An 18887-nucleotide genomic window follows, 5' to 3' on the forward strand; every position below is an offset into this window, starting at 1 on the left:
TGAACAAAAGTAAATGCTAGGGGTCACAGATTACTGGTCAGTTCAGATACAGTGTGCAGGGGAGACCTCCTTTGGGTCCATCTCGAGGACTTTTTATTAATGCCCTTCTGGGCTTTGGAAGCTTTAGTCCAGGGGACATCAAGTTTCACAAATTGCTTGTGACTGGATAATGGCTTCACAAGGGGACAGGGACAGCCGTGCCGAGGTCAGAAAGTCTGTTTGGGAATTTATTGAAATGTCTTCAAAGGAAGAAAGAAGTGCTGAAAGTCAGTGATTAAGTGGTCCTAATCCTTCATCTTGTAGTGAAGTAGGGCTAGGAGCTAGCTCATTTCTGTTGATTCAGAGAAAATAGACCATTCCTAGGAATTGTACAGTCTGGAAATGTTTACCTGTGAGGAAATCATTCCATTTTAACTTCACAGATTTATGCCTGTCCTTGTATCAGAGTTGGCAAACTTGGGGGGTTGGGAGATGTCTTTATGCCTACTTGTGAGTTTAGCCAAAACCTGGGTGACGCCAGGCCTGTGCTCTTGGAATACACATTTTCCACAGCTGTCCAGGAAGGGTTGCAGGAGATGTCATCTGAAGTCAGCAGGTGTAGTTCGAGGTTAGGTGAAGGGAAAAGAGGCTGGTTAAAATGAGCTCAGCCAGTTCCTGTTCTTATCTGGAAACCACATCTTCCAAAATTTTTAATAACTTTGTAAGTTTAAACTTTTTTTTCTTCCTAGCGTGGACCTTCTGGGTTCTGAGTCTCAGTCTTCACTTGATCTTAGCCAAAAGGCCGAGAAGCGATTTGAGTCTCAGTCTTAATAGGGAGTTAAATTTCCTTTAGAAAAATTGTGTGTGTGTGTGTGTGTGTGTGTGTGTGTGTGTGTGTGTGTGTGTCTTTTAATCTGACCTCAATCTCTCTTTTCCTGCTGTTTGCTTGGTAGGTCCTCTCCCTCCCTTCAGTCAGCTTGCTCGGAACCAAGAAAACCCAGGGGAACATTTGTTTACCTTCCCAGGAAAGGCCTGATAATTGATCTCTGCTCTGCTTTGGAGACTCTGCTTTGCTTTGGAAGATCTCTGCTACTTCAACTTCGAGGCTGTGGCTGCTTCCTTCCCTCCTGCCCAAATCCCTCCTCTTACCGTGCCCCCATCCCTCTTTCTCTCAGCTTTTCACATTTTAGTAACAGATCATGGACACTTTTGGATGTTAGTCTCTCTGTGGATACTGTGTGGATACTGTATACATACAATGAGTCTTATATATTTGACATTGCAAGGTGATTTATTCTAATAACTGAATCAAAGTCTTATAGTATGTGCTTAATTATTATTTTCTCTTCTTATTTTATGCTAGTGCTACAAAAATGTACATTCGTAAATTATAGTAACTAAGAATTTGGATTAGAATGATAATCGCAGTATCAAAGATTGGTGGTGGGGGGAACCCCAGACATTATACCAACCTCTTTTAATTCTTACACATTATATTTTAGTTTTTGAAGATGTAATTTTTCAGTGTGTGTGTGTGTGTGTGTGTGTGTGTGTGTGTATATTTTTATATTCCAGTTTTGTAAGTAATCATTATTTCTATAAGTCTACATAATTATTACCTAATGGACTTAATCTTATCTCTCATTTACATACATATGAGCAATTCACTATTTAGGTGATTTTAATTTCCTTTCTTCCTGCCTTCTTTCTTCCTTTCCTGTATTAGAACTCCATTTGGAATAGATCTCTTATTAATGTAGGTGTTTGCTTTTGTTAAATGTATTTCCTCCTGAAACATTCCTGTGAACAGGGTTGCTAGGTAAAAGGATATGAACAGAAATGGTTTTACAAACAAAAATAATTTTTAAACTTTTAATGCTTCCAGCTGTGTAAGTCTATACAAGTTTCACCATGGCCTTGAGCATCATATAGTATCATTTAAAACATATTTTATTAATTTGATATGACTAAATTGTTACCTCTAGTTTGCTTTAATTTGCTTTTCTTCTTCTTTTCCTGTTCCTTTAGGACCATGGTGAGCGGAGGTTACAGAGCTATTCTGATTGGCCTCGCAGTGTCATCCACTCGATTGGTTGTAAGAAAGTAGGCTCATTGTGAGAGAAAGAGGTGGCCTGGCATGGATGGCCTGCCATTGCTGTACCTGGGAGACTTGTTCTACTCTCTGAATTTGTTCCTAACCCTGGCCACCAAGGATTTATTACAGAGCCCTGGTGGCCCCACACATGAGAATGCCCTTTGACCAGTTGGGAGCTCTCCCAGGGAGTAAGTACCATAATATTGAAGCCATTCCCTTTTACCAGTGCAGCCTCCAATCAGAAGTGCTGTTTAAAGGGGCACCTTGTGCGGGGTCGGGGGGACTGGGTGGCTCAGTTGGTTAAGCGTCCAACTGTAGCTCAGGTCATGATCTTACAGTTCATGAGTTTCAGCCTCGTGTTGGGCTCTGTGCTGACAGCTCAGAGCCTGGAGCCTGCTTCAGGTTCTGGGTCTCCCTCTTTCCCTGCTCCTCCCCTGCTCATGTTTTGTATCTCTCTGTCACTCAAAAATAAATAAACATTAAAAAAAATTAAAAATAAATAAGTAAAGGGGCACCTTGGAACCTCGAAAGACTCTATGATCAAGCAGGAAAAAGGTATAGCCATCCAAAAAAATAGGAGGGAAGGAAGTTGTCTCCCAGCCAGAGGCTGCTGGGAAAACAAAAGGCTTCTACATAGTTCCCTCTGCCTTCAGAGCTTCTTGCAGCACCAGAGGAAATTCAGAGATACCAGTTTGATGGATGTATGCCAGTTGGTTCTGGAGGACTTTTGTCTCTGTCTTTCCTGTGCACATCTGACCCAAGCCAGTCCTCCACAGAAGGAAAGAGGCTGTTTGTTTCTCCCAGCCCTCCTCATCTTCCACATGTGCTTCTCTGCCTCATGAGTGCCCACAGCCTGAGTAAAACAGGCTAATGGCACCACAGACCAGCAGGCATTTTCACCTTGACCTTTTTCAACATGTGAACGCACGAATCCAGACTAAGCTCCGGAAGAAGAAGCTGACTCCAGAAATGGCCATCCACAGCAATAAAAGCCAGGAGCCAAAGACTAGGGAGGAGCACCAAGACTTTCCACCCCCTGTCCTGGGCCCCACCATAGAAAGTCACAGAAAAGCACAGGTTGTCTTATGTCCCTAGTGAAGGTCACAATTTGGAAGCCAGTCTTAATTCTCGCTGTGACTCAGGTGAGACTGATAAACATGAAAACACATCCTTAAGCTTACAGTTCTGCTCAGAAGCAACTAGTGAAACTTCTTATTTAGATACAGCTCTTATTTACAAGATGGCTCCTTAAATCCAGAAGCCATGCAGCAAAGTGGGCCATATCCACCTATAGTTGCCCATCCCTCAGATAAGTTCAAGACATGTGAACCACCCAATAGTCTCCTAGATCTCTTAAAAACAATGATTTCTGCTAACCTGTCAGCTCCATTGAGCCAAAAGCTCCAAGTAAAACATGGCTTACACTTGGCTTCTGTCTTCAGTCATAGTATTCTGATGCCTCCATCTGAGTCAAGCCCTATGTCCGGAGATGCATTTGGCACAAAGGATGATATGAGCAGCTTTTTCTGGGAGAGAGCTTCTTGCTAGCTCCTATTTAGGGCAAAATGCTACCATTGGCCAGTCTTGCAACAATCTACAGGCCATTCCAAAAAATCATAGGTCCTCTCTGCAGAAGAGCTGTTGTCCACCATCATGGTGGTCCGGGACTGGCTCTGCACCAACCATAGCTTCCCACACATTGTCGGGGTCCATTGAATCTGTGAGGTCACCAGTCTGTGCTGCTGAACCTACTGCCCTCAGTGGGAGACCTTCAGAAACTAGGCGTGGGCATGTCCCACCATCTCCATTATCTGTTGCAGAGCTGTAAGGGTCCAAACCTTCCTAGGTTCCTGCAACTCCCTGGTTATGCCTTCACCTTATTTTACGCCCAGATCAGTTTTCAGTCTTGGCTAGAGCTGGGTTAGTAGCCAGACTGCTATGGTATGATTTCATTTGTTCCATCTAAGCATGATAGCAATAGTCCAAGGACTGTGTTTGATAATCTGAGAATAAATATTTGTATTTTTCCCTACATCTGTTGCTCAAATTTTCCAATTTTGGCTTCTATGACATTGTCTCTTACTTTTTTTTTTTTTTTTAATTTTTGGTTCCCAGATATCTTTTGGGACTTCTTGTCAACCTCCTACTTGGCATGTACTCCAGAAGATAGGTCTTTTCCTACCATTAGTAGACCTCAAATGTGCACTCCGTAAATACTGGACATCAGTTAAAATTCACAACTGCACTCAGATTGGCATGTGTTGAAACTGGTAACATCAGTCTCCTCCCCATCACCCATCCCCAACAGACTTCACTGATAAACCATCACATTTCAAGCCCAAGTTTAATACTCTTTCAGGATCCCTAGTTCTTGAGGCATCAGAGTCCTCCTGTGTCCAGTGCACTTTTCACTAACAGCCCCAGATCCAGTTGCTCCCCTGAGGAGCAGAGAAACTCCATTCCTAGCTTTCCTTCACTCTGGGGTTCTCACTTCTCAGTTGTCTTAAGCTGAGCCTTTGTGTTTTGGTTAAACTTCCTGTTATTTCCCTTTCTCCACACTTTTAAAAGAATTTTATTCTATTTCTTAGAAAAATTTCGACAAACTAAAGAAAAATAGAAAAAAAAAAAAAAGAAAAGCCCAAAGGTAGTTTCACCCAAACATTGCCACTTCTGTTGTTTTGAGTTATTTATAACCTGCCAGGCTTCCTCTGCATACATGTTTTTCTTAGTTGTAATTTAATCTAAAAAAATTTTTTAGCCTATTTTTCTTCAAATTACAAACATTTCTTATATTACTGCATTATCTTTGTTGCCCCTTTAGTGGCTACTTCCTAGCATCGTTTGCTTAACATTCATTTTTCTTTTCTAATATTTATTATTAAATTATTAATAATAATGTGATAAAGATCTTTGATCCATTAGGATTAATTCCTTAGGGTAGATGACCAGACATTGATTTACTGAGTTAAAAGGTATAGATCTATATGTAGATATGCATATACTTTACATTTCATTATATTTATGTGTCTATATATAGGTGTATGTACATATGTATATAAATATAACTTTTCATGAGACATTGTCAAATGGATTTCCAAGAAATAATTTATTTCCAAAAGGAGAATAAACATTTTATATAGTTTTATAGCCTATATTTTTCACTGAGTGTATCATGATCATTTTCTTACATATTTATTTTTTAAAGATGATTTTAAAAAGTGACCATCATATAAGTAGACTGTAATTTACTTAACTATCATATTATTTTGGGGCATTTGTTTCTACATTTTTTTCTGTTATAAATGATGTAAATAAATTTTTGTATGTGTCCTTGATTATTAGAATAAATTCTTGGAGAATTACTGAGACCTTTAATGATACTAAAGGATTAGAATACATTAAGGCTCTTAATGATACTAAAAATGATACTAAATAATAATGATAATGATACTAAATTGGCCTTCAAAAAGATTGAAACAATTCTTACTCCCAAGAATGAGTGGACATATTTCACTGCATTCAATTCAGAGAATTTTAATTTTTTTCTTGCCAGTGGGATAAGTGAAATTATCATTGTGTTATTGACTATAGGAGACTGAAGTTAATAGCTTCGTGGTTATAATATTTTTTAATTTATTTTTATTTTATTTTATTTTATTGAGAGAGAGTGTGAGCAAGCAAGAAGGGCAGAGGGAGAAGGAAAGAAAGAATCTTAAGCAGGCTCTTACCTCAGTGTAGAGCCCAACGTGGGGCTCAATCCCATGACCCTGAGATCATGACCTTAGCTGAAATCAAGAGTTGGATGCTTAACTGACTAGGCCACCCAGCTGCCCCAGAGGTTATGTTATTACTTTAAAATTTTTGCTCATGTCTCTTTTCACTTTAAAATAGCGTTTTGTTTTTGTTTTTCTTATTTCTTATTGTTATAACATGCAGTCAATTAAAAGCATATGAGCATGCAAATTTAATTGGACCCTAAATACAATTGTCTAAGTAGCTGACTGTCCTCCATGTTCTTTGCCTTGTTTGCTACAACCTGTCAGGTACAGTGGTTCATTCAAATGAGAGAACTGATAATACTTATGGCTTTAGGGGGGGCATAAAGTAACTCAGAGCATGCTACAGAGCAGAAGAAAATCCAAGAAAAAGAATAAACTATTTTTAAAAACAGAACCAGAATTGTTTTCCTGGTTGGAGATATATGGTGGTTTTCACATATGTAAAAACTGCATTCATCACTATGGAAGATTCTCCCTTCAGGAAGTTTAGGTGGGAGGCTCCAAATTGCATTTGGAAGGTTCTAGGGTAAATAATATGAATGGAGTGAGAGCAAGAGAAGCTAAGGCAGTGCTTACTGTCAATATAGTGCAAATTTTAATTGTGTGTCACAGTGGGTTTTGGTTCTTTTATGCCCAGGACCCAGTCCCGGTTCTCCAACTTACTGCTAAAAAGGGGTAACTTGAACATGCCTGGTTAGCTGCGGATGCTAGTGCCAGGGCAAGCTCTCAGAAAGCAGCAATAGTAGTACCAGCCAGATCACCATTGGCCTGCCAATTTTTTTATTTGTTATTTTTTTATATGCCAGGATCATGCAACCCAAGAAAGTCTCCTGTTGTATTCTGTGATATTTCCTTGCTCACCCCGTAGGCATTTTGGAACTTCAGGTGTTCTGCTACCATCAGCAGATATGCTGCTCTGGACTTAGGGAAACACTGAGAAGCACCAGTGGGCCACCTTGAAGATGTCATTGCTGTGAATTCATGACACATGTCACAGATGTCTCTTGCAAGGCTTGCTGATTCCTGGATGCCATACCAAGAATCTTGCTCAGTCTGTGGATGAGCTGTGAGGCAAAGAGCAAGAGAGTTTGTCATTAAATGATTGAACTTCATTGGGTTTACTTGGAGGATAAGCACCCTCAGGTCAGCCTCTGCCAATAGATCATGGAGATAAAACCCTTTAAAGAAACATCTTACATTACTTATTGTTTCTACTCATCCTAGAAGTGTTTGTCTCCTAAAAGTATGGTCTTTGGCTTAGGCCTAAGGGATTGGAGACAAAATTTTATATACTAGGAGACTTAAATTTTCTCTTCGTGTAGTTTTTTTCTTTTTCCCATCGATACATGTTAGGAATGTTATACAAACAACAGGTAAAATTTTAAGCAGAATAAGTACCTAAACCTTAATATTTGTATGGAGGCTCGGCTGAGGAGAACTTTTCCTCAGTGCATTAACCAGGATGATATTGTTTAATGCACACAAGTTTAAAACTAGATGTGGCTATTGCTTAAATGGCTGTAGTGAGAAGGGGATCTTCTTCTTCTTTTTTAAAAATATTTATTTATTTTTGGGAGAGTGCAAACAGGGGAAGGGCAGAGAGAGAGGGACAGTGGATCCAAAGCGGGTTCTCTGCTGACAGGCTGCAGCAGTGAGCCCGATGTGGGCTTGAATTCACGAACTGTGAGATCATGACCTGAGCTGAAGTCCAATGCTCAATGGACTGAGTGAGCCACACAGGTGCCCCAGAAGGGGACCTTTTATGAGCAATTGTTTTCTAACTCCTTTTACTCTGGAATGTAGGAAAGAACCCCTATTTTACAGATTAGTAAGGTAAAATCAGTCAAGTTAAGCTGCTTTTTCAGAGACATGTAGCTACTAAGTGACTTACCTGAGATTTGATTCCAGATATACTTGGCTCCAAATTTATCTCAAGTAGATTTGGCTCCCTTCTAGGTGCACGAAAGCATAGAGTGTCCAGTAACTAGGCAGAAAGAGGACTTTTAGTGAGGGTCAGTGACAAACTAGAGGGCAGCTTGTGAGGCCCAGAAACCCTTACTCCTCCCCCATCCGACTGCCCAGGTGATACACAAATTTCACCTTTATCTAGATGCCCCTAGGGAAGGGAAGTTTAGTGGAGGGGAGAAATAGCCCTGAGAGGGAGTTTCAACTCTGACTTGAGAGAGTATTTACCGAAGAAAAAAACTGCTTTAAATGGGAAGACACTGAGTTATTTTACTAGGTAAATTTACATATTCAGTAGAATAGGTTAGAAGGTAAGATAGATTCAGACGAAAACTAGAGCTAGATATTTCTTTCCTATGTATGAGTTCTAGTGCATAAATTTCAACCTCACTATAAATGTGTGTTATATGTGCTTTTCAAGTAGCTGGATCTGTATTTATTCTGGTTGAATAATATATCTTGACAATAATAATTTCTCTTATGAACCTAAGACTCATAATTCCATCTGCCCCCTCTACATATTCTGCTGGAACTTTCCATATATCAGAAATTCAACACGTCTAGCAGTGAAGTTATTATTTTTACCTCAACTGGCCTTTTCCTTGTAGGCATTATCTTGATAAGTTGCATTTAGGTAGGTTTGAAACACTGTTTATTTTGAGACAGAGCAAGTGCACAAACACAGCAAGGGCACTAAGAGAGGGCTCTGGAGACAGAATCCCAAGCAGGCTCCACCCTGTCAGCACACAGCCTGATGCAGGGCTCCATCTCATGAACCATGAGGTCGTGACCTGAGCCAAAATCAAGAGTTGGACACTTAACCGACTGAGTCACCCAGGTGCCCCTCTGATCCTTTTTAAAAAAAAATTGAGACTCAATTGACATATAACATTACTACAGCTTCAGGCATATAATATAATGATTCAATATTTGTACCTATTGCAATATTGCCTGATCTAAACTTGACTCATTATTGCCCGATCTTATCATTCTCAAAGAAAATCTGAGACGAATTAATACAAATATGTATTCCTGAAGTTATTATGAACTCAAAATCAATTTTAATGTACCAGGTAGAACTGTTTGTCTTTTCAAATAATTTGTATCTTAAGTGACTCTTTCAAATATATTGTTTATAATTTTATACATTGTTAATTGAGAGAAAAATATTTAGTAGTTCATCTCATGTCTGTCTGTCTTGATTTTGCTGCACACCTATTAGTACTTCCTGGCTTCTTAGGAAATGCCAACACATACCTTTCCAAACACACTTCTGGATTTTCCTCTGAAAGTAAGTGTGTTTTTAGTTCTTCTTTTCTTTAATTAAGTCTCTATAACGCAGTGCTGAAGAGTATGGGCTTTGAGTCAATCATTCTTACCTCAGTCACTTTACTTTCTAAAGCTGAGAAAATGGATAAGTTTTTATTTTTCTGAGTTTGTTTCCTCAGGGTTGTCATGCAGATCAGATGAGCCAACATATGCCAAGCAGTTTGTAGGATGCTGAGCACAGAGTGACACAAATACAGCTATCAGTTATACCTCTCTTGAATTATAACTAACTGGAAAATCTGAATGGTTTGTTCTCTTTCAAAACCAAATAGAAAGGATCCTGGGCAGAGTATTTATGGGTGAACATTTAATTCTATGTTCTCAGTTTTCTTGCCTCTGACTTGGAATAAAATGAAATAACCTGAATCTGATGTCAACATAGAAAAATTTGTGATCATTGAATGATCACTGAATGTTACAGCTGGAAGTTCCATTACAATTGATCTAGGACAATCTCTTTTCCTTAAAAATAAAGCATCTGAGACATAGAGAGGTAAAGCAATTTGTTCATGGTTATACACTAAGGAACAGCAAGGCAAGAGGCTCCCCTTTGGGTCATTCTCGTAAAGAAACATGACTCACAACTTTTTTCCTCTTTAACCTACGATTGCAGCACACTTATCTAGTAGAGGAAACTATGTTTTTCAAATGAGTTGGTATCTATACAATATCTATGCAATATTTAAAATATTAAGGACTCATAAAGGTAAATGAAATATTTTACAGAACACAACTCCACAACTAATTTATTTATATTCTTTATTTCCTAATACAATGGAGGTGTATCAGGTTGGATGAGTTTATCTGTAACTAGTTTGACTCTGATTAATTTATATGGTACCCAGTTTAAGCACTCCCACTCTCTGCTCTCTGAGGGCTTAGTGTCAGGAACAGAGGCTGGCATTAAAGTCAGAGCAGATGTGTGATCACTTCCTCCCCTCTAGCTTGGCTTGAGCTGCTCGTATAATCACTAGTCTACTGTAACGCTCAATTTTTGGATCACTGCCTTAAAAAGTAATAACATTCTGAATGAGACTCTGGTTCAGAAATCCTTTCCCAGATGGTGTTATCCTTCTTGTATTTCCTTGACTGGAAATTCTGGGAGGAGCAGACAGGTTGGATGGGCATGTAGTTAATATAATTCCTCTTCTTTGTGTGGAATTTGCTCTGTCCATAAGGAAGTCTGCCTATTGGTAACTTACATCTTGTACATAACATTTGTTATGTGGGTCCAACCTTATTTCCTTTTCTGGGTGTATAATACCTATTTCTTAACAGGGGTGGCTATTCATTGTGTGTGTTCTTTTTATTTTTCTGAGTCTCCCAGGAAAGGTTAAGCAAGCAGCAAATTCTGAAATAGGTTTTACCAAAGTTTAAACATGTTAATGGTTCACAGCATCTTAACTTGGTGGAGCAATGTTTTTTCATTCTAGCTGAGTGGATTCTGAGGAGTCTTCTTAGAGTTTTCAGTTTGACTCCTCTGTTGTCATTTGACATTGCTATTTCTATTTATTATGCTTTAAAAGAAAGGGATGCAAATTCATGACAGAAACTGTGGACAGTACTCTGGAGAAGCCACACAAAGTCATATAAAAGCCAAAATGATGAGTTGTAAACAGGGCATTAAAAAACCTAAGAGTAAGCCTATTTGAAGTAGGGACAGAATGAAGACATGTTTTAGCCATTTTAATTTATGAATAGAAATCCTGCCACTTTCACATTGGAAGGTGATTCAAATAACGTGGAAATAGATGAAGGTCACTCATTTGAACAATAAGAATAGTCAAATTTTTGAGAGAAAGATGCACTAGGATTTTTTTTTAAACCATATTCTGTTCCAGTAGGAACTAGCTTGTTTCCATCTTGATGAAGTGCCTCCAACCTTTTACTGAGTTTCTTCTATAGCAGGAACTCTGGATCAGAAATGAGATCAGATTTTTAAGTTGCCACTAAGTGAACATCATTTAGCATTTTCATTCTTCTAAGAGAGCTCATCAAGTAATTGCCCTCTAATAGCAGGCGAGCAGGATGACGAACAGGATAAGGCTTCATGAAGCTAATGAAACTTTAAAATGGTCTCCATTTTCCATCGATTGGGAAAAGCATATTAGAGCAATGACACACACCATAGAAAATGACACACCTCTGAAAAGACCTGCAGAAAGCAAGATGCGTCTTCTGGTTTCCCAAAGCATGGCAGTGGCTTGACTTGACAAATTCAAAGGCCAAAAGTCAGAAATTAAGATCCCTGTAACTGAAAAGAACGGAGCTTGTCTTTAAGTAAGCATCTGCATAAAGATGTCTATGAAACTTTCACTAAAGCTATCTCCTTTTAGGTACTGTATCAAGACTACATATTTCTGAATCTTTCCCAGATGAATTTTCTTAACTCTAACTTTTAGTCCTAAAAAATACTTAAGTTTTTTTTATTAACTTGTTTTATTGTTTTTTAAATTTACATTCAAATTAGTTAGCATATACTGCAACGATGATTTCAGGAGTAGATTCCTTAGTACCCCTTACCCATTTAGCCCATCCCCCCTCCCACAACCCCTCCAGTAACCCTCAGTTTGTTCTCCATATTTATGAGTCTCTTCTGTTTTGTCCCCCTCCCTGTTTTTGTACTATTTTTGTTTCCCTTCCCTTATGTTCATCTGTTTTGTCTCTTAAAATCCTCATATGAGTGAAGTCATATGATTTTTGTCTTTCTCTGACTAATTTCACTTAGCATAATACCCTCCAGTTCCATCCATGTAGTTGCAAATGGCAAGGTTTCATTCTTTTTGATTGCCAAGTAATACTCCATTGTATATATATACCACATCTTCTTTATCCATTCATCCGTCGATGGACATTCGGGCTCTTTCCATACTTTGGCTATTGTTTATAGTGCTGCTATAAACATGGGAGTGCATGTGTCCCTTCAAAACAGCACACCTGTATCCTTTGGATAATGCCTAGTAGTGCAATTGCTGGGTGTAGGGTAGTTCTATTTTTAGTTTTTCGAGGAACCTCCTTACTGTTCTCCAGAGTGGCTGCACCAGCTTGCATTCCCAATAATGCAAAAGAGATCCTCTATCTCTGCATCCTCGCTAACATCTGTTGTTGCCTGGGTTGTTAATGTTAGCCATTCTGATGGGTGTAAGGTGGTATCTTATTGTGGTTTTGATTTGTATTTGCCTGATGATGAGCGATGTTGAACATTTTTTCATGTGTCGGTTGGCCATCTGGATGTCTTCTTTGGAGAAATGTCTATTCATGTCTTTTGCCCATTTCTTCAATGGATTATTTGTTTTCTGGGTGTTGAGTTTGATAAGTTCTTTAGAGATTTTGGATACTAACCCTTCATCTGATATGTCGTTTGCAAATATCTTCTCCTATTCTGTTGGTTGCCTTTTAGTTTTCCTGATTGTTTCCTTCGCTGTGCAGAAGCTTTTTATTTTGAGGTCCCAGTAGTTCATTCTTGCTTTTGTTTCCCTTGCCTCTGGAGACGTGTTAAGTAAGAAGTTGCTGTGGCCAAGATCAAAGAGATTTTTGCCTGCTTTCTCCTCAAGGATTTTGATGGCTTCTTGTCTTACATTTAGGTCTTTCATCCATTTTGAGTTTTTTTTTGTGCATGGTGTAAGAAAGTGGTCCAAGTTCATTTTTTCTGCATGTCACTGTCCATTTTTCTCAGCACCACTTGCTGAAGGGACTGTCTTTGTTCCATTGGATATTCTTTCCTGCTTTGTCAAAGATTAGTTGGCCATACGTTTGTGGGTCCATTTCTGGGTTCTCCATTCTGTTCCATTGATCTGAGTGTCTATTCTTGTGCCAGTACCATACTGTCTTGATGATTACAGCTTTGTAGTATAGCTTGAAGTCTGGGATTGTGATGCCTCCAGCTTTGGTTTTCTCTTTCAAGATCGCTTTGTCTATTTGGGGTCTTTTCTGGTTCCATACAAATTTTAGGATTATTTGTTCTAGCTCTGTGAAGAATGTTGGTGTTATTCTGATAGGGATTGCATTGAATATGTAGATTGCTTTGGGTATTATCAACATTTTAACAATATTTGTTCTTCCTATCCAGGAGCATGGAATCTTTTTCCATTTGTTTGTGTTTTCTTCAATTTCTTTCAATAGTTTTCAGTGTATAGATTTTTTCACCTCTTTGGTTAGATTTATTCCTAGGTATTTTATGATTTTTTGTGCAACTGTAAATGGGATCGATTCTTTGATTTCTCTGTCACTTCATTTTCTTTCTGTCGCTTCATTGGTGTATAGGAATGCAACTGATTTCTGTGCGTTGATTTTATATCCTGCAACTTTGCTGAATTCATGAATCAATTATAGCAGTTTTTTTGGTGGAATCTTTTGGGTTTTCCATATACAGTATTATGTCATCTGCGAAGAGTAAAAGTTTGACCTCCTTCTGGCCAATTTGGATGCCTTTTATTTCTTTGTGTTGTCTGATTACAGAGGCTAAGACTTCCAATACTATGTTGAATAACAGTAGCGAGAGTGAACATCCCTGTCTTCTTCCTGACCTTAGGGGTAAAGCTCTCAGTTTCTCCCCATTGAGGATGATATTAGCGTTGGGTCGTTCATATATGGCTTTTATGATCTCGAGGTATGCTCTTTCTATCCCTACTTTCTTGAGGGTTTTTATCAAGAAAGGATGCTGTATTTTGTCAAATGTTTTCTCTGCATCTATTGAGAAGATCATATGGTTTTTGTCCTTTCTTTTATTGATGTGATGAATCACATTAATTGTTTTGTGGATATTGAACCAGCTCTGCATCCCAGGTATAAATCCCACTTGGTCATGGTGAATAATTTTTTTAATGTATTGTTGGAACGAGTTGGCTAATATCTTGTTGAGGATTTTTACATCCATGTTCATCAGGGAAATTGGTCTATAGTTCCCCTTTTTAGTGGGGTCTCTGTCTGGTTTTGGAATCGAGGTAATGCTGGCTTCATAGAAAGAGTTTGGAAATTTTCCTCTGGTTTCTATTTTTTGGCACAGCTTCAAGAGCATACATGTTAACTCTTCCGTAAATGTTTGGTAGAATTCCCCTGAAAAGCCATCTGGCCCTGGACTCTTGTTTTTTGGCAGATTTTTGATTACTAATTCAATTTCCTTACTGGTATGGGTCTGTTCAAATTTTCTATTTCTTTCTGTTTCAGTTTTGGTAGTGTATATATTTCTAGGAATTTGTCCATTTCTTCCAGATTGTCCATTTTATTGGCATATAATTGCTCATAATATTCTCTTATTATTGTTTTTATTTTTGTTGTGTTGGTTGTGATCTCTCCTCTTTCATTCTTGATTTTATTTATTTGGGTCCTTTCCTTTTTCTTTTTGATCAAACTGGCTAGTGGTTTATCAATTTTGTTAATTATTTCAAAGAACCAGCTTCTGGTTTGTTCTACTGTGTTTTTGGTTTTGATAGCATTAATTTCTGCTCTAATCTTTATTATTTCCTGTCTTCTTCTGGTTTGGGGTTTTATTTGCTGTTCTTTTTCCAGCTCCTTAAGGCATAAGGTTAGGTTGTGTATCTTAGATAGATACTTTCTTTAGGAAGGCCTGGATTGCTATATACTTTCCTCTTATGACCACCTTTGCTACGTCCCAGGGGTTTTGGGTTGTGGTGTTATCATTTTCTTTTTTTTTTTTTAATGTTTATTCATTTTTGAGAGGCAGAGTGAGACAGAGCATGAGTGGGAAGGGGCAGAGAGAGGGAGACACAGAATCTGAAGCAGGCTCCAGGCTCTGAGCTTTCAGCACAGAAACCAACGCAGGGTTCGAACTCATGAACTGCAAGATCATGACCTGAGCTGAAGTCAGACACTCAACCGACTGAGCCACTCAGGTGCCCCTGGTGTTAACATTTTCATTGACTTCCATATACTTTTTAATTTCATCTTTAACTTCTTGGTTAGCCCATTCATTCTGTAGTAGGATGTTCTTCAGTCTCCAATATTTTTTACCTTTCAAATTTTTTCTTGTGGTTGATTTCGAGTTTCATAGCATTGTGACCTGAAAATATGCATGGTATGATCTCTATCTTTTTGTACTTAATTAGGGTTGATTTGTGTCCCAGTATATGGTCTATTCTGGAGAACGTTCCATGTGCACTGCAGAAAAATGTATATTCTGCTGCTTTAGGATGAAATGTTCTGAATATATCTGTTAAGTCCATCTGGTCCAGTGTGTCATTCAAAGCCATTGTTTCCTTATTGATTTTTGATTAGATGATCTGTCCATTGCTATGAGTGGGGTGTTGAAGTCTCCTACTCTTATGGTATTACTATCAATGAGTTTCTTTACATTTGTGATTAATTGATTTATATATTTGGGTGTCACCACATTTGGCGCATAAATGTTTACAATTGTTAGGTCTTCTTTGTGGATAGACCCCTTGATTATGATATAATGCCCTTCTACATCTCTTGATACAGTCTTTATTTTAAAGTCTAGATTGTCTGATATAAGTATGGCTACTCTGGCTTTCTTTTGTTGACCATTAGCATGATAGATGGTTCTCCATCCCCTTACTTTCAATGTGAAGGTGTCTTTAGGTCTAAAGTGGGTCTATTGTCAACAGCATATAGATGGATCTTGTTTTCTTATTCATTCTGTAACCCTATGTCTTTTGATTGGAGCATTGAGTCCATTGACATTTAGAGTGAGTACTGAAAGATGAATTTATTGCCATTATGTTGCTTGTAGAGTTGGAGTTTCTGGTGGTGTTTTCTGGTACTTTCTAACATTTGTTGCATTTGGTCTTTATTTATTTGTTTTTTATTTTTATTTTTTTTATCTTTTCACCCCTCAGAGAGTCCCCCATAAAATTTCTTGCAAGGCTGATTTAGTGGTCACAAACTCCTTTAATTTTTGTTTGTCTGGGAAACTTTTAATCTCTCCTTCTATTTTGAATGACAGCCTTGCTGGATAAAGAATTCTTGGCTGTATATTTTTCTGATTCAGCACATTGAATATATCCTGCCACTCCTTTCTGGCCTGCCAAGTTTCTGTGGATAGGTCTGCTGCAAACCTGATCTGTCTTCCCTTGTAGGTTAGGGACTTTTTTCCTTTGCTGCTTTCATGATTCTCTCCTTGCTTGAGTATTTTGTGAATTTGACTATGATATGTCTTGTTGATGGTCGGTTTTTGTTGAATCCAATGGGGGTCTTCTGTGCTTCTTGGATTTTGATGTCTGTGTCTTTCCCCAGGAAAGTTTTCCACTATGACTTGCTCACATAACCCTCTACCCCTATTTCTCTCTCTTCCTCTTCTGGGACCCCTGATTCTGATGTTGTTCCTTTTTAATGAGTCACTGATTTCTCTAATTCTTAAATCGTGCTCTTTTGCCTTAATTTCCCTCTTTTCTTCTGCTTCATTATTCTCTATAAGTTTGTCTTCTATATCGCTGATTCTCTGTTCTGCCTCATCCATCCTTGCCGCTGCTGCATACATCCGTGATTGCAGCTCAGTTATAGCATTTTTAACTTCATTTTTACTATTTTTACTTTTTTTTTTATCTCTGCAGAAAGGGATTCTAATATATTTTTGACTCCAGCTAGTATTCTTATTATCGTGATTCTAAATTCTGGTTCAGACATCTTGCTTGTATCTGCGTTGGTTAAATCCCTGGCTGTCGTTTCTTCGTGCTCTTTCTTTTGGGGTGAATTCCTTTGTTTTGTCATTTTGAAGGGAGAAAAGGAATTAATGAGGTAGAAAAATAAAAATTAAAAAATATTAAAATTAAAAAAATATTAGAATTAAAAAACTTAAAAAAACACACACACACACATACAAATCTAATAAATGATGCTAGATCCTAGATGTGTTTTGGTCTGGGTGTTGAAAGTAGTTTGACAGATCAGAGAGAAAAAGGGGGGAAAGGAAGTCATTTGAGTATTTGAAAAAACGAATACACTAAAGTAGACTAAAATGAGATGATGGGAGTAAAATAGAATTTGAAAAAAATTTACACAAAAGTAAAGAATATAGCAGGAAAAAATTAAAGAAAAATATTTTTAATAAAAATTAAAAATAAAGGTGAATTTTTTTCTTTTTCTGTATTCAAGAAAAAGAAAAGAAATGAAAAATAAAAGAAAAACAAAGAAATCCTTTGAAAATTTAAAAAAGTGAATACACTGTAGTAGACTAAAATAAAATGATGGAAGTAAAATAGAATTTTAAAAAATTTACATAAAAGCAAATAATATAGTGAAAAAATTAAAGAAAAATATTTTTAATAGAAATTGAAAGTAAAAATGATGTTTTTCACTTTCTGCATTCAAGAAAAACAAAAGAAACAAAAAAGAAAAAAAAGAAAAAGAAAAAAGAAAACAAGGAAATCGTTTGAACATTTGAAAAGGTAAATACACTGAAGTAGACTAAAATAGAATGGTGGAAGTAAGATAGAATTTGAAAAAAAATTACACAAAATTTAAAAATATAGTAAAAAAATTAAAGAAAAATATTTTTTAATAAAAATTGAAAATAAAAGTGAATTTTTATGTATTCAAGAAAAAGAATAGTGTGAAAGAGAAAAAAAAGAGAAAAAAATAAAGAAAATTGAATAGATGGACCTGCTAATGGATTGAAATAGGACTGAAATTACTTTGTTTTCCCCTAGAAGTCAGACTATGTAGAGCTTTATAGTCCATAAACTAAGTAGGCGGTGAGACCTGTGTTCTTGAAGAGTGAGGTTGGCCCACTTGGGCGGGGCTCAGTGTAACAGCTCCGTTCTCCACTAGATGGCGCTGCTAGCCCACTGGGATGGACTGCTGCAGAGCTTGTAGGTGCGTATGCGCATGTGCAGGAATGGTGAAAATGTCGTCACCCAGTTGCCCAGTCTCTAGTATGGGAACTCCTTTCTCTCAGATCAACAATTTTGCACCCGTTCTCTGTCTTCAGCTTTTGTCCACACCCCGCTTCTTCACTATCTGTGACCAAGCCCCAGGTAGTACCCCTCTCCCGAGTCTTGTCTTAGATGCGGCTATTTTTCCTGGCCCCCTACTTCTGAAGGACTGCGGCTTTGACCCGTTCCGCCCCTCTGTGGGAGGGTCTCACCAAGCAATGGCCGAATGCAGGCTGCACCTAGGAACGCCTGATGGACCCTGCTGCTGCCATTGAGACTGCGGCCAGGTGCCAGCCTGCCCCAGAAAAAGTTCGTGAGATATTGTAGCAGCAGCTTTTCAGGGATTATGGAAAATCACAATGCGCATCTGGCACCAGGCTTCACACTTAACGACCTTGTTCCAGCACCAGCGAATGTGGCCATTTTCTGGGGTCTACTGGGACCAGGTGGCTACAGTCTCTACGAAATGCCCTTCCAGCAGTGGAACTTCTTTTCCCCGTGCGGCCCGAGAACCTCCCGGACCCCACTCTGCTCCTGGGGATTTGCCCTTCCCACCAGAGCACTGCCAGGTATCGAGCTGCGGAGCTGCAGACTTTGCGCTCCCCTTGTTTACAGTCTTGGAATTTAAACCCTCTCCTTTCTCCTTTCTCCCTTTTTAGTTTAGTCCCTGCGGCTGTTTCCAACTTTCCACTTTCTCTCCAGCTGCTTTTGGGGAGGGGTGCTTTTCCCGTATTCTCCCCCGCCCAGTCTCCGTCCTCTCTCCGCCTGCAAAGGCAGCTCCCTGCCACCGCCAGCTTCTCTCTCCCCACGTTCACCTCTCTGCGCCACATACCTGCTGAATTCTGTGGTTCAGCTTGTGCAAATTGTTGTGTTAATCCTCCAATCAGT

General features: G+C 38.5%; 1 long non-coding RNA gene across 2 annotated transcripts; it reads right to left on the reverse strand.

The window, feature by feature from the left end:
• Window positions 1-5936: 5936 nt before the first annotated feature.
• On the reverse strand, window positions 5937-18880 carry LOC121042876 (uncharacterized). Of its 2 annotated transcripts, XR_005796505.1 has the most exons (5): window positions 18832-18880; window positions 11291-11401; window positions 9198-9318; window positions 7745-7837; window positions 5937-6906 (listed from the first exon to the last, which is right to left on the reverse strand). It is a non-coding gene; the product is annotated as an uncharacterized LOC121042876 (long non-coding RNA). The 2 variants fall into 2 exon arrangements; XR_005796504.1 differs by having other exon boundaries at window positions 9198-11401.
• Between the last annotated feature and the right edge of the window lie 7 nt (window positions 18881-18887).

Source organism: Herpailurus yagouaroundi, unplaced genomic scaffold (genome assembly GCF_014898765.1).
Source record: "Herpailurus yagouaroundi ecotype Mexico unplaced genomic scaffold, PumYag 186, whole genome shotgun sequence".
Taxonomy (NCBI): domain Eukaryota; kingdom Metazoa; phylum Chordata; class Mammalia; order Carnivora; family Felidae; genus Herpailurus; species Herpailurus yagouaroundi.